This window comes from Trachemys scripta, chromosome 1 (assembly GCF_013100865.1).
Source record: "Trachemys scripta elegans isolate TJP31775 chromosome 1, CAS_Tse_1.0, whole genome shotgun sequence".
NCBI classification, from domain to species: Eukaryota; Metazoa; Chordata; order Testudines; family Emydidae; genus Trachemys; species Trachemys scripta.
This window is the reverse complement of record NC_048298.1, coordinates 64,532,285-64,548,227: the sequence shown is the minus strand read 5'-3', so window position 1 is coordinate 64,548,227 and position 15,943 is coordinate 64,532,285. Positions and strand designations below refer to the sequence as shown.

Genomic DNA, 15,943 nt, shown 5'->3' with positions numbered 1-15,943 from the left:
CTCTTAAGGCAAGTTTTCAGCCCTCCCATTGACTTCTATTGCAGATGCAGATGCTCAACCTTTATTTATGCATACAAATACAGATGTAGGCACTTTAGGCACTCTTAACTTGAAAATGTTTGCCTCGTTCTCCTAGCCCTATGTCCTACCTTTGATCAAGTAGTAAGTATCTTGAAACAGACATTAAATTAAAATAAATGCCCATAGATGTACGCAGGGGAAACAAAACAGGTTAAGAGAGAGTCCCCTCCCCAGAGGTTTCCTAGTTGTGAGTTTGCCAACCTAAACTGGTTGTCCATCTAATCCTAATAGTGTGTGGTTTAACTTGATCAGCTGAATGACTAAAGTGGGTGCTTTTCTGAAAAGCACATCATCATTTTATGGTTGAATAGTTCCATTTTTAACTCAGATTGTTTTATACATATGAAATGGTTTGGATGCATTTTACATACAGAAGGATTACAACAGATGGTGAGGGGCCACAGAAGAGCAAGCTACAGCTACCAAAACTCCTTTGTGAAAGAAATGCTAGAATCTCGCATCTCCACAGGAAATAATAGATCTCTTTCATGGTACTGTATGTTTTTATTATGTTTAGACATAAACATGAAGGATAAAGGAAATGTATCAAATGAATCTGTAAATTATTTCAGTGCTGGTCAATTGTTGTGATATTTTAATATAAACCATACAAAGAAAAATGTACATGAAATACATTCTACTCTGTACAGCATCTAACACCAGAGCATATATTGTAAATAGCATAAATATTAACTTTTCATGTAATATCTTAATTTTATTTCATGGCAGGTATTTTTAGATTCATGCTAACAAATAAATATTTGGAAAATATTGGGTCCTATAAGTAATATGATGATATGATGATCATGAAACCATCGCATTATAAGAATGAAAAACAACGGAGCAGTGAATACTGATAAATCCAGTCATTATAGATCAAGTATATTTTCTTTTGTCTCACTAAGTAAGATGTATAAAGCTTCAAAGGCCCAAATCCAGCAAGGCAGCTATAAGTACATGCATAACCAAACGTGTGTGAGTCATCCTGTGGAAGTTAATAGGACTACTCATGTGCCCAATTGGGACCAGAACTGCCTCTGTTCTGAAAAATGACTGTAAAATGCCACTTACTAGCTTGGTAGGTCTGTCCTTATGTACATTCAGAGTCACAGCTGGTAATTTTAGTGGCAAAAGCAAGTCTTAATGTTATTACTGAAAAAACATCACAACTCTGGGAAAGTGACTTCAATTCTTTTCTTTTCTGTGGCATCATCCACAGAATTGTTAACCAAGTGCCAGATAGTTCCTTCCTGCAGGTTTTCCTATTGAAGAGGGACGAGGGAAACTCAGTAAGGTTTCCCTTCATGGAATTACTTCCTTCCCTTTAGAGGGAAAGTGGGGGGTTCTGTGTTCCCAAAGCCCACAGATCTCAAGGTGTCTTCTGTGGCACAGGGCCACTGTCTCTAGCCAATTATTAATTTCCATGTCATAGCTTGATTTATTTTAAGTGTATAATATTTATCCAGACACATGTAAGTGTAATCAGATGGGATCTAGGCATTCATTTTAGTGTTGTGATTAATCTTTTATAAAGTCGATTTTAATGTGTGTAATGTTACAGTAGCAGTGTCCCTCAGTACCCCTGAGGTATTGAGTCAGTGCTCTGAAATCATAATGGACAGATAATAAACGAATGCATTATGTACCTATGTCTCACTGAGTGGTAGGAACATAAAATTAGCTGATGCGTGCATGTAATCTGTGTGCCAATGTGCTGGATGGATGGCTTTGGGCATTACAGCTGTAGGGCCAACGGGATGGGCTTCTCTTTTGAGAGTTTATCATTTTCTCTGTATCAGGGGGTAGCCGTGTTAGTCTGTATCTACAAAAACAACAAGGAGTCTGGTGGCACCTTAAAGACTAACAGATTTATTTGGGCATAAGCTTTCGTGAGTAAAAACCTCACTTCTTCGGATGCGATTTTTACAGATTTTGCACGGGTTTTATTTAACTCTGAGCACTAATAAAAGGCAGCAAGCAGTTAGTTCACTTCCAAAATGCTGTGGAGGGCTCTAGTTACAAAAGCTCCATGCAGCATGGTGCAGAGGAGAGCAAAAGTAGGGACAGCAGCTGGAAATGGGGCTCTGCATGGAAGGGAGAAATGTCTGAATAATCAATCTTCATGTGGCTGAAGTGCAGGGGTGGAGAAAGGGAACTCCACCCCTACACAGTACAGCCCCACCATAGCAACTGCTTCGTCTCCCTCCACACCACGTGCATGCTATGGTAGTGCCATGCAACTCTTTAAACCTAAATCCTGCCCCTCTTTCCGTTCTAGGTGCCAACCTATGCAGGGTCAATGCAGAGACTCCCTCTGGCACAAGAGCTGAAGAATCTTCTCTGAAGTGCCCCTTTCTGCATGCACACACTGCCTGACCTGCCACAATGGGAGACTAAAGCAATGCAGAAGTCTTCGTACTGGCCCTTCTTGCCCTTGGTTCACTCAGGAAAATGAGTAGGGTTTTGTTGGGTTGATTGGCTTTTGTTTTTGTTTGGCACCCTAATATTGTTTAGGCAAAATCTTTCTGGGAAACTTTGCTGAGGGGCACACTTTTTATTAGCATCTTATTTCTGTCCACTGCCCCAAATAGTAGCAGAAAATATCTGCTCATGTGTGGAATTGTTAGGCTTATCTGAGTGACACACAGCATGAAAAATGTTTCCCTTCGATTATTTTTAACAGTGTGAAGCAAATCATAGTTTTTCCTCCAAATGTCATTGAGAAAAGAAGGCTGGCTGCCTGTTTGGAATTGCCTGTGTATTCAAGTGGGCAGCGTATATAGCATTCAAAACTGATGTTGCTAATTAAATAACACATGAAGGAACCAAGAGTAAACTGTAGTCTGTTCAAGTCACCCCTCAGGTGCTGTGTGTCACCTGGTAAGATTCAGCTCATTAGCCGTAATAAAGTCATTATCTGCTTACAAAGCTAGAAGCAGCTGGACTGTAAAAAAAAAAAAAAAAAAAAAAAGAAAAAATCACCATGTACTTTTGAATCTGTGTGTGTGTGATTTTAATGAAATAACATTGAATTAAAGCTGTTTTGTGTGTGTGTAATTTTAAATTCAACAGATCAGTTAAATTAACTGTTGGCAATCTCTGAGAACAGCATGCAGATAAAACATATGGGATATTCACAGCTGCCTAAAGCCAGAAGGGACCATTATGATCATCTAGTCTGACTTCCTATATAGCACAGGCCATAAAACTTCACCTAATTATTTCTGCATCAAGCCCATAACTTCTGTATGAAGCATATCTTTTTAGAAAGATATGCAGTTTTTATTTAAAGACTTTTAATGATATAGAATCGACGACATCCCTAGGTAAGTTGTTCCAATTGTTAAGTATCCTCACTATACAAAAAAATGTATACATTATTTCCAGTTTGAATGTGTCTAGCTTCAGCTTCCAAGCATTGGATCGTGTTAGCCATCAGAGGCATAGAGTAAGGAACCCTATGCTATCGGAAATCTTCTCCTTATGTAAGCACTTTTAGATCATGATCAAGTCACCTCTTAAACTTCTCTTGGATAAACTAAATAGATTGAGTTCTTTAGTCTTTCACTATAAAGCATGATTTCCAAAGCTCAAATCATTCTTGAAGCTCATTTCTAAAGCCTTTCCAATTTGTCAATATTATTTTTGAAGTGGGGACACCAGAACTGGACAGAGTTTCCAGGAATGGTCTTGGTCTTACTGATGCTGTTATGCACCTCTTTTGATAAATTATATAGATTTCCAGAAAGCTAATGATAATCTTTGGAGAATTATGTGCATTATGGAATACTAGCAAAAATAATTAAAATAATCAAGATATGATAATGCAGAATGTGCAGTCAGGTATGGTGACATCATCAGCCAGTCATTTGCAGTGAGAATGGAGTAAAGTAAGGATGTATTATGTCCCCACTATTGTTTGCACTAGTCATTGACTATGTCATGAGGAAATTAACCGCAGAAGGCAACTGAGGAATTTTGTGGATGAATGAAAGCACAATTGGATAATCTCATTTTTGCTAATGAGATTGCCCTGTTTAATGAAAAAGAAGACCCAGCTTTGGCCAGATACAACAAAACAAGTTGGTTTGTTCATCAACAATGGGAAGCCAAAATATTTGGCTATAAATGTCCCAAAAGTAACCATTAGAGTCAGAGAAGAAACGCTAGAAATAGTAAGTCATTTTATGTGTTTAGAGAGTGAAATGTGCAATAATGGGGATATTATGCTAGATGCCAAGCAACAAATATCAAAAGCAGCAAACTACTTTCATAAACTTGAAAAGATTTGTAAAAGTAGCATGAGTGGCACTGACAAAAAACATGTTTGTTTTTTTTTAATATTGGCATCATGTCTGTCCTTTATGGAGCAGAATCATGGAAATCTAAAACAGAAATTGATAAGAAGATCAACTCCTTCCTAAGTAAAGGCCTGCGAAATATCTTCAGAGTCCTTTGGAAAGAGTTTCTTCCAATATCAGAAATTCTAAGTAGAGAAAACAAATCTAAATCATCAAGTATGGTAAGAAGATGATCATGGACATATATAAGACATGGTTTAAGGATGTCACCAACATGACTTCCATGGCAAGTGATAATTCTGGAAAGAGGAAAAAAGGACGACCTAGAGAGGTATTAGGCAGAACAACAAAGAAGCCAATTTTCTACCTGATTTTAAAAAAATCTTATTGTCCTTAACCATACTGGCCATAGAGCTTCCTCTTCCCTGATAATATGAAGTCACTAGTTAGATATGTGAAATCCAGGGACAATAATTCTCTTGTCATAGAAATGTAGATGGAGTCACAGAATTATAGTCTTTTCAGAAGATCTGCAGTTTTCTTCAGAAGCAAACCCCTTTTTATTGAAAGGAAAACTTTAAATTTTCTAGCCTCTTTGGGTATATCTACACAGCCCTCCTAGCTCCTCCGCAAGCCTCCTAGCTCAGGTGAACAGACATGGGCTAATGGGGCTCACACTCATGTTGTAAAATAGCTGAATAGACAGCACCTTGAAGTTGTGGCTTGGGCTGGAGCTCGGGCTCTGACACCCACCCCCTTCGCTAGTCTTGAGAGCTCAAGCTCCAACCTGAGCTGCAGCTCCAAGGCACTGTCTGCACAGCTGTGTTTACAGTGCTAGCCCTGCCACCCTGAGTCTGTCGACCCAGGCTGGGAGGCTCTCTACCACAGGCTGTGTAGACACCCTTATGAAATTGTCTTTTTGAGACAGAAAGAATGAAATAATAGTATCCAAATGGGTGTGAACAGTGCCTAAAGTGAAAAATTACCCCATTCATCAAACTGAGCACATTTTGAATTTAGCAAAAACATGAATGTAAAATTCCCACCAGTGGAAGCAAATTGGATTTCTAAATTTAATCCAATTGCCGGTTCTCTACTTCTGCTCTTCTAATTCTCTAAGCCAGTTCCTGGTTGCTCCTGTATACCATTCCTCTGTTTCTGTCTTCCCAGCCCTTCAAACATAACCCGATCCTGGCACTGTTGCTTCTCTTCTAAATTCCCAATATGATCTTCCAGCTTCTGCTCTTCCCACCATCCTACAGTGTGTATCTATATGTTTTGTTCATGGTTAAAACTCTACAAATATTTCTTTGTATATGTATGTTTATATTATGTGTTAGAACATTCTATTAGAGCCAGGCAACACTTTTTTGCACAAACTGGTTAAAAAAAAAAAAATTGGTTTTCAACAACAATTTTTTTGTGGAAAATTATCAACTATATCAATTTTTAAAATATTTTTACCAAAATCGTTTTCAAAATTTTCAAAATTCACCAGGTTTGGTAAATAACAAATATAAAATGTGAATTTGGTTCAAAACTTTTAACAATCAATTTCATGAAAATGGGAAATGGGTCTGTTTTGAACTCTGTAAAATATAAACAAGAAATTTTTGTAACTTTTTGCAAAATTGTTTTCCTGTTTTTGAACAACTCTATGATCAGTTCTCTGTATGTGTATTTTTAGCATAAAAGAAAAGAGAGGGTTAATAACAAGAAGAAGAGAAACAACAGAATAACACCAATGAAATCTTGGGAATTTAACTTAATTTCAGGATGACAATTTAGAATCTCTAATAACACATTGTACTTTAAAAGACTTATAAGTCATAATGTGTTTTCAAACCACATTAAGTAAAAGAATGAAAGTACATGACTTGTCAAGGCCAATTTCTAATCTTTTTCCAGGTTATCAAAACAAATAGCAACATTCTTTAATATTTCATAAGGAAAAATGTGTATCTTAATTAAGTCCCATAGACAGTCAATGGGATTTAGACTCCTAAATGTATAAAACACTTTTGAAAATGAGATTTAGGTTGCTTAATCAGTTAGGTGTTGCAACACCTAAGTACTTTTTAAAATCTGGGCCCTGGAAGATCATATAAGTACCTAAAAATAGATCTTAATGTAATCTAGCAGGACCTTATGGCTTATGCTACAGTATGCAAACATAAAAAAGGAACATGTGTAGTGAAATAGGTTTAAAAAATCCAGATCCAAAGGTTCTATCAATCTTCTACACCATTACAAATAAAGTATGCATGTAATACCTTCTTTCTGTACTTTAGAAATTGTTTACCAGAGGAGTTTTAAATGTGATTATGGCTCAGTATTAATCAACTTTTATACTAAAATATTTTACATACAGTGTAATATGACAAACCAAAAATGTGGAAAGGGAAATATGGTTTAGTGGATAGGATGCTGGACTGGGCATCTGGAGACCTGGGTTTTATTCACTGCTTTGTCACTGACCTGTTGCATGACTGCAAGCAAGTCACTTCACACTTCTGCTACTTTTTCTCCATTGTAAAATGTTTAGAGACCCATAAATGAAAATAGTTCTATATGTGAGCATAGAATTATTATTATTTATTATTGAAAGGAGCTTCATTGTTTGCAATATTTTGTGTCCTGCTGAGATACACGGTGAATCAACACTCAGCTTGTGATTAAACTTCTTTATTTTGATTACAAAAGCAGTTCTGAAGTTAACAGCCATGGGACCAAATTCTGTTGTCTATTATATTGGTATTGTAATAGGGAGCAAAATTTGCTCCAGGAAGAAAAATCTATGCAAAGAGGGAGTAAAGGTCACTAGGTACACAATGTCAATCCAATCAATAACAACACAGGCAGTTGGAAACCTCATGTTGTTTATCATTTGAGATTAATATTTCAATGGGCTAAAATCCCTCTCTGTGTTCAGAGTCAGGTTGCTCACAGGTAGCTGCATGGTGGAACCAGTAGAAAGCAGCTATTTGAATACGGTAGTTCTATAGGGCTACTCATTCTGGATATGGGATCTTCTTGTTGATACCTGATGGATGACTAACTTACGTAACGCACCTTCTAGACCTCTCTGTGCAGATTTGCTAATTACTATGAGAAGCATCCTCTCTGTACATTCCAGTTCTGGTAAACTGCAGGAACAGCAAGTATCTGTGGTGTCCCCCTAGGGAGCACACCTCAGCAGTTCTGGGACCAGTTATGTCTCTAGCAATAATACCAGGCAGTCACTTTCTAGAGGCTGAATGGGATTAGCTTCTCTTTCTCTGTTGACTTAGAAACCTGCATGATTAGGGCTGATTATTGATGTGAAAATGAGATGCACAGAATTTTGCACATGGATGTGGACACAACAGCAGCACCTGAACGGCTTTTGGAAAAGTAAGAGACTCCATCAGGTTATTCAGTGTGATATAGGTCTGTTTAATATAGTAAATTGATATAGTGAGTGGATGACACTTATTGTGTGCAGGAAATGTTGGATTGTATGCACTGTAGTATTTTTGGTCTTGTATTTCTTGTATGGTGAACAGAAAACTCTAGCGGATTCATCCGTTTTTCATAGTAACCCAAAAACTGATCTTTGTATTGTTGTCATGGGACTGTATCTTTAACACAAGGGAGACTTGGGAAATAAACTACCAACTATAGGCTCATTTTTACCCATGCAGCTCCATTGCATTTTTTTTCTTAATTATTGCTGCAACAATTTGTGGAAGGTATTATATTTCCAAAGCCTTTTTGTCACAGGGACAGAACACTGTGTATTAGCAAAATTCAGAATTCTGATTAACTTAAAAATATATTGTGCTTGTTCTTGCTGCTTGTTCTGCTCAACAAATGCAAAGATTTTTTTAAAATCTGCATTTTTAATTTAAACTTTTTTTTCTCGTTTTCCCTTTTTCCCCTAAAAGAGGTAATTATTTAAGTATGCAATATCTGTCTGAAGAGTTTTTGGGGAGGTTTTTTGCTTGTCAGAAGAGGTCATAAAATCCTAGAAAAAAGACAGGGAAAAGAGCCATTTAGTTCATCAACCCTTTCTCCATACCCACTATAGGGCTGTTCTATTATATTTTTGACTGCTTTGGTCCCAATTAAGTCAGCTTCCCCCATCACTTTAGAAGATTTGCGTACAATCTAATGTTTATCATTGTCAGGAAAGTTAGTTCTAGTCTAGGAGAGAGGCAGGGAGCGATTAACGCATAGATTATTTGGTATAAAGATCAGAGATGTCTACATTTAGCTCACATGTCACCAGTCTTGCCATAGAAGCAGCCTTTATTCATGCAGGTAAACCTATTGATTTCAATGGGATCATTTGTGTGGATTGGAATGACTCGTGAGTAAGTGTTTGCAGGATTGGACCCTTAACTAAATTGATTTCTGCCTTATTATAGTTACATGCTATTAGGCTTGTAAATAATAGGAGCTAATTTGTCAGAATAATTTTAAAATCAATGGCTTCTACTTTGTTTTATTTTTAATCCATAACACTATCACAATCTCATATGAAATTCCTTTCTCTGAATAGTACCATCATATATAGTGTATACATACAATATAATATATAATTTAAAGCATCTTCTCCTGAAATTTCCTACAGTTTTTTAAAAATTCAGGCTTAAACATGTAGGACCAAATTCAGCAGATGTGTGTATATATAGGTGCAGCTCCACTGATGAATTTGGCCCCTGATTTTCAGTTAGATTCCAATCAAGCACTTAAAAAAAAAAGGCAACCAGAACTTTTGCTAATGGAAATAACTTCTAACACAGTATTTCCTTACATGATTGCTGATTTTCCTTGTAATAAGGCAGATGTCATGTGTTTTTCAGAAGTCAGTGGGGCTCCATCTAAGCACAACAGGACACCCACATGCAGTCCCCTATGGGATTGGGCCTTAGGTATGGTGAATGTGCCGTTTGGACTTTTCACCCTCCTTTGAGCCATGCATATACCCAGAAGCTACGGACTCTCACAGTGTGGATTTAGAGAGGCAGGGACTGCTATTCTTATCCCTAAAATGGAGCAGTAGCCTCAGAGCTGTTACGTTGGCTCCTGCAAATGCCCAGTATGTGAACTTCACCCGTAAAGCAAATGAATACATATCTTTTCCACTAGTTTTTGACAACTGAACAATCACTTTTTCATTGTATAGATTATTATTATTTCTTTGTATTATTCTATGCTTAAGAGTCTCCTCCTTGAGGTTGTGTGGTATAAGGGAAGGGGAAATGTAAGTGACCACAGGTACATTTGTCTTGCTGCATCCATTATCTGAAGTTGAATTGCACAGATGCAATTGGCACTGCTCAAGTTTCTTCTTGCTTGTGTTGCTTGTGTGGAGGGGGAGATGCTGAAGAACTGCAGTTGAGGAAAAACAGAGAAGGAAAAATTCCGCAAAAACAAATGGAAAGAGTAACGAACAGGGAAAAACAAGGGAGGGTACAAAGACTTGATGCCCAATAAAATTCCTTTCTGACTGTAAATGTGAAAAAAGAGCGGGTATGTTTACACTTTGAGCTGGGGGTGTGAATCCCAGCTTGAGGAGACGTACTCATGCTAGCTCTCATTGAGCAAGCGAGCTAAACACAGAGCGTAGCTGCAGCAGTGCGAGCTGTGGGATTGGCTGACTGCCCGCAGCACATACCCGTCTGAAACCCTAGGCATGTATTTGAGATGGCTTGGGCATCCCGCCACTTGTAACAGCACGGCTACATTCTGTGTTTCACTCCCTAGCTGGATGAGAGCCAGCGCCAGTATTTCTCCATAATCCCATTTTAGAGTGTAGACATATTCAGCAAGACTTGAAGGCCAGACCCAGTGAAATACTGAGGTCATCCACATAAGTATCTTCAGGGAGTTTCATCTCACTTTCCTACCCTGGATCCAATGCAGCAAATGCAATGCAAGCAAAAGGGCAAAGTGTAAAATGAGCAAAGTACAAGTATAAAGCAAGCAGTTAATCAGTTAATATTTAATCAGTACTTTCAAGATTTAAGCCTTGAACAAGTCCTGACTAGTGTTATATGCTTATTAAGCAGGAAGGGCAAAGAGGGTTCACAATGGTAAGTGGTGACAGTGCTGCTGTGATAGTTGAATTTGGAATGCCTGTAATAAAAATAAAACATAAAGAAGTGATGGTGGTAATAAAGTCTATGCATTCCAAATTGCTAAGTATTCCACTTGTTGAGTAAATTCCTTTTGGGAAAGTAAGGATGTTTTTACAATATTAAAAACACAAATAAAATGCATCCTAAAAATGAAGAGATGTTTATGGATGGGAAGATATAGGAGGACTGTGGGGTTTTTCTTTGCATGATTTATGAGTGTAGACTTTCTTGAATGGCTTGTTTTAACACCTAGAGCCTGGGATAGGCATAGCAAACAAATCTGAATACATAAAGAATGAACTACCTTCTACGTTGCTGTCAATCTCTTTCTAAAATTTATTAGGAAAACTGGGTTATCTGTTTACAAAATATTAGCTTGGAGGGATGCCCTGACTATTGGAATGGTAGAGACAATGTTATCCCTCCTCCTGCCCAACCCCTGACCAACACACACACACACTGAAGGGCCCTGGCTTCCAATCATTAAAGAGTTGGCGGTAATGTTAAAAAAAGGGCACTTTCTTGCTCTCACTGTTTGACTTTCAAATGGAAACCTCATTAAAGAAAAATAGATTGGGCTGTGGCCTCTTAAAGTTTTTTCCACAGTGTTTAGTCAACACATGAAAAACTTGTCCCATTTTGCAGCATCTGGTATCCAACATAATTCTCCAGAGTCCAACATGGGCAGTATTAGCGGCCTGGACTGGAGAGGGAGACCTAAAATACCAAACTGACATTTATATCTGTGAGAGTCATGCAGTTAAAATCCTGTATGAGTATGAGAATATTAAGTGTTAGTATTTCCGCTTAAATGTAAACTATACTTTTGGTCTTCAGTAGTACATCAGTATCTATCCATTCACCTGCTCAAGAGAAGAGAAATTTGCACCTGAGAGTCTGTATGGATATGATGCATTTGGTATTGCCAACTCCAAGAGTTCAAAAATCATGAGATTGTCTTTAGTTCACGAGTTTGGTTTTTTAAACAATAATAATACAGCTAATGTTTGATTTTGGAGCCTATAGGTTTCACGTTTTGAAGCAACCGTGAGGCTAGAAACGTACTCTTTTATCAAATGAATTCTAAGATTCTCACTTATTCATGATAAAATCATGAAAGTTGGCAGCACTGGAGAGTTCTGTGAAGTATCCGTGGTCCTCAAACTATGGAGATTATTTTTTTCGCATCAGGCCCAGAATGCAGTTCAGGTGATGCTTCTTAAACTATAGGAGATTAAATGCAATGACAAACATGATATTTAATATTGGCTGGTTTCGGTTTATATGGCGTTGAAATAGATAGGAAAGTCAATGCTATCAATTTTGTTCCCATATCTCAGTGATTACAGTAGTATTGGACAAAGCTCAAAGGGTTGAGAGGTTCAGTGTAGATCAGCACCTAACAACCAAGGGTCACCTTGAGACATCTTTAAAAGGCCTGGTTTTCAGAAAGTACTGAGCACTCTGGAACACTTGAGGGCAATTGCACCTGTATTTCCCCTTAGTGGGCCAGCAAGGACATTCAGTCTCAGGCCTCCAGATCCCCAGCTGTTGCCTTTCTTGGATGGAGACCCATGTCTCACTCACTTCTGACCAGGTGTGATGGGGTGCAGGTGGCTCTGCAGGGGTTCACTGTGCATTGCAGGCTGAGGAAGCCATGCCCCTTCACTTCTGCTGGGGCAAGGTACAAAAGGTATAAAAGGAAGCAGCCCAGCTCAGTCTGGGCAGGCTGCTGAAGGGAGAGGACACCAGCTGTAGGCTCTCTCCAGGGAGCTGCTACAGGACCCAACTTCAGAATCAAGGCACACTGAGCCCCAGTTGGATTCCAGGCTGCCTGACCAACCCCAAGAGGAGGCCCTGCCATCAGGAGCTACACCGCCTGAGGACCCCAGAGACCCATGGGAACCTCACTGGCGAAGACCGGGTAGGAAGCAGCACGGGAACTTAGACTTTGCTCTGGTGGATGAACCGGGGAACCAATCAGCGTGTTTCGGGAGGATCCCTGCTGACTCAGTGGCGAGTAACCCCGCCATTGCCAGGGCCCTGGGCTGGGGCTTGGAAGAACAGGGAGGGCCCAAGTTCCCCTACCTGGGGTGTCGCACCCTCCTGAGTGGCCCCCTACTTCCCCAATGGGCCAATAGGCCACACAATCCCACAGAGGGGTATGACTTTATTGACTCTGGCCACTAGGTCACACTGATCCGACTGCGAGGGTGGCTTTATTAACTCCAGCCATTAGGCCAAGCTACCCTGACTGTAAGGGGCTTCTGTATTGACTCTGGCCATTAAGCCTCGCTGCCCTGAGTTGAAGGGCTGCTTTATTGACTCGGGACACTAGGCTGTATTACCAGGTTCCATAGTGGTCATTCACAGAGGACCTAACCAGCTTCAGTACAGCCTCTTCCTTTTCTTGTGACCATATGTGACCGGGCACCCCGGTGACCTACCCCACAACAAATGGGTGGAGAATTAGGGCAATGACGGGACTTGCTGAGAGGTCCAGAAGAGAGGGGAATCAGGCAACAAGACCCCTGCACCACCCTGACATGGATACCGAAAAGCTCCTTAAGTGGATCTACACTGCACACTTCTGTCAGCAGCGTGTAAAGCACATACTTGCATAGCCTCCATAGCCCGAGTATAAAGAGCAGTGTAGCTGGTGAGGCACTACTTAGGCAACTGGAGTAAGGACATACCTGAAGGGTGCGGATATGTACTCGAGCGCATACCCTGCATGCTTTCTACTCGCCCAACCCATACTTCCCTGTCCACACTGTTATTTTTAGCAAGGTAGTGGCCTGCTGTCACCCTGCTGCTGGATTCTTTCCCCTCCACAGAAAAAAACTCCCTCAGCAGGGAATGGCTACTAGCTCCCCATTGTTGGAGTTCTCCTTCACCACAGGAAAAAACTCCAGCAGTAGGGAAAGGCTCTGCCAGCTCCCCATTGCTGGAGCCCTTCCACACCTCAGGGAAAGACTCCAAGACTGGAAAAGGCTCTGAAATTTACCTGTTGTTGGAGCCTTTCCCCACAGTGAAAGGCTCTGGCAGCAGGGAGCTGCTGAAATCTTTCCCCACTACATCCCCTCTGCCAGAGCCTTTCGCTGGCACATGTAGCTACACACCACAGTAGATGAGCCTGCTTTTCGCTGTGACATGTAGCTACATGTACAATGCATGCTGCCACCGGTCGTGTGTAGTGTTGACATAGCCAGCTTAATTGTCAACATTTATAGTAGCACATCATTCTTTCTGTGCAAGCCTACGTGTATGCTTAGGGTAAAAACACTACAGAGAAAATATATTGAAAACAATAAAATAACCTGCATGCATGCTAATAACCTTACCAGACCCAATCCCCACTCTAACATGGACTCTGGTAGGAGCAGTCCTTCAACTGCCCACCCCCAGGGTTTCCTTTGCGATCACAAGTTCATCACAGCTTCAGCTCAGAACAAGTGCACGGTCTTAAGGGGCCACAGTACCTGCTCTTCCAACCTTTCTCAAAGGATTGGGGCCCTCTGTGGACCAAGGGTCCTGTCCATTTGCTAGATCAGGAAGAAGGCCCTGAATCCAGGATATTTATCAAAAAAATACTTTTTGTATGCTGGTCCCTGGAAAATCCATATTTGAGTATATGTGAACCTTTCCAGGGGGCGGCTTTAAAGGGCTGATAACAGTGGAAGTTTATTAGCATCCCCTCCCTATTGGAGAAAGTACATATAGTGCCACAATGAGACATACAAAATTACATTTTAATGCACTGTACCCCAGAGGTACTAACCCTAATTCAATAAGGTATAACTTAATTGAATAGAGTTTATCTTAATTTCACAAGGTTTGTTCAGGATATTACAGGATGCTGTCAGTCTGTCACTTACCCCCTTTCTGAAAATCAGGATCTCTCAGAGAATCTCAAGCTGGTCATCCAAAAATTGAAGCAGCAAAATTACCTGTCACTTCTGAAAATCTTGGCCATGATGTTTGTCTAAACATTCCAGATCTTTTAGTATTGCAAAGGAAATTTGGAAAACACAAAAAAGAGGCTTTCTCATGAATATCCTTCTTCTAACGGGCCCAGAAATAGTGCAAGAATACCCTTTTTGGTAGTATTTCAGCTCTTCTCCTTCATGTCCCAAGTACAGCTGGGTGAAATTTTTTGAATAGTTTATTTGACAAAAATGTGATCTTGCGTGACCCAAAACTATTCATGAATTTGAGGCAAATAGTTTTGGCCATTCAAAAAATGACTGGAGGAAGAGGTGCTGCTGCTGCTGTATCTGCTTTCCCCCCTTTTAACCTTTAGCCCAATGGCTAGGGCACTTACCAAGGACATGGGAGATCTAGCTTCAAATCCCCTAGAACAGACCCAAAACAGACTCTTTTGATTCACCAAAAATTCTGAAAACATTCCGATTCAGTTCAACCCAAACTGATTTTTTTCAGAACTGCCACGAAACTGAAAAATCAATTATTCCCCCAGCTCTAGTCCTGTGGAGAGACAGAAGGGCATGAAAATAAAGAAGTGTTCTGTATGTCCCCAAAAAGGTTCCATTTGCGCAAAGGTTCAGGAAGATTTCTAATTTAACCAGAATGTTTTACTCATCTTTTACTATTGGCAAAATTGTCAGTGAAAATAAACATGCAAGCAATATAGCCAGTCAATAGTGTTGGATTCTTACCTTTAAACTTTCTAAGCTATGTGAAGGGCTTTGGTAGTGTGACTCCTATAAAAGTCAATGAGTGTCTTGTGGTTAAAAGTAAGTTATAGTTTGGTCTTGACCAATATATTAAAAAAAATGATCATCTATTTTCTGTCATGTACTAGTTTATAATTCTATATAAAAATGTCATTGCTCCTCCTGACCGCTTCCTGGAAATGATTTCTATATTCTTTAAGCCATTTCACAAAACTACAACAGGAATTTAAATTTCAGTAACTGAGGGTAGTTTGAAAAAACTTATAATACATCTTTCATCAAAGCAGGGAAAGACAGTACATGTTCCCTCATGCTTCAAACTTTACACAGACAGTACCTAGAGACTCCATAATCAGAGAGAAAAAAAGAATGTATTACAAAGTGCTGTACTGAACATGCTCAAAAGAGCCCATTTCTCTGAGTATTACAGGTAAGCTCGGGGTGGTTGAAATGTGATATGATTGCTGCAATCATGCTGGGCATAAAAATTGTACTGTAGATAATAGCACCCTTTCTTTCTCTGATAATAGAGGGAAGTATTTGGTTTCTGTACATTTAATAAGAACAGTTTGGACAATGTTATGCACTAATCATTGCATATTTCTTAAAGAATAAGAGGGTTAAAATGGTTCAGCTGAACTCTCTCTCTCTCTCTCTCTCTCTCTCTCTCTCTCTCTCCATGTTTTCATCTGTCTGTGTATTGTCTTTTGCTCTTGCAGCAGATCATTTCTGTCAACTC

At 39.6% G+C, this 15,943-nt stretch overlaps 1 protein-coding gene across 1 annotated transcript in view; it reads left to right on the top strand.

The window, feature by feature from the left end:
• The window catches only part of PTPRR (protein tyrosine phosphatase receptor type R), a 204,042-nt gene that overhangs the window by 73,318 nt on the left and 114,781 nt on the right, over positions 1-15,943 (top strand). The window lies entirely within an intron of this gene.